The sequence below is a fragment of the Sinocyclocheilus grahami genome, unplaced genomic scaffold, assembly GCF_001515645.1.
Source record: "Sinocyclocheilus grahami isolate Dianchi unplaced genomic scaffold, SAMN03320097.WGS_v1.1 scaffold378.1, whole genome shotgun sequence".
In the NCBI taxonomy this organism is placed as follows: domain Eukaryota; kingdom Metazoa; phylum Chordata; class Actinopteri; order Cypriniformes; family Cyprinidae; genus Sinocyclocheilus; species Sinocyclocheilus grahami.
The window spans coordinates 313409-314292 of record NW_015505557.1 but is presented as its reverse complement, the minus strand read 5'-3'; positions in this window follow the sequence as shown (position 1 = coordinate 314292).

Below are 884 nucleotides of genomic sequence, written 5' to 3'. Positions count from 1 at the left end.
AATTTATATATATATATATATATATATATTCCAAGTTTGGTTTCTGATTAATAAATGATATCCTTACAAATTAACACTTTTTGTAAATGAACCAAAGAAGGTCTATGGTCTTTTTCCTTATTTTTGTTTTATATTCAAACTACTGTCATGCTATAATGCAAACCCACAAACAAACATTTATTTCTCCTGATTTCCCTTCATGAGATAAATATCATATTTTTATCTTTGTACAATCTGTGAAAACTAATTCCATCCAACTTTGAGGATTTCATCAAACCTCTGCAATCTTCGGTTACTATTGTGAATGATTCAATATGCAGAAGTGGATTGAAGCACAATGTTGCATTACATTTATATTAATATACCCTAACCACTGCACAACAATATAAAAACAGGCCAACTAATGTGCAACCAGCATAAAATAGCAAAAAAAAGACCATAATATGACTCAAGTCCCATGAAGGATCCAATCTGAGGATTTGCTGTCCTGTGATGCGCATATATATATATATATATATATATATATTTTTTTTTTTCAAACCCTCCTATTGTAGGACAATATGCATTGTCGATATGAATATCCCAGCATGACAAAAATCACATGTTGTTTGCCCACAGAGAGCAAGACCGTTTGGGACCAAGTATTTCATTCGAAATATTTTCATCAATATAAAGTATATATATTTTTAGAACCAGTGGCTTTTAAAGAGTAAAGAAGAAAATACTTCTTCAATATGAATGCAGAAGCATGCAGTGATTACAGCAGATGAGTGTCAGGATTCAGCTCGGACTAATGATTTCCTTTTTCTCTCTGCTTCCTAAGCTTTGATTCCCTCGTAATGTCCCTTCACCCCCCAGACAAGCGTTTCTGTTCCAATCTGCAT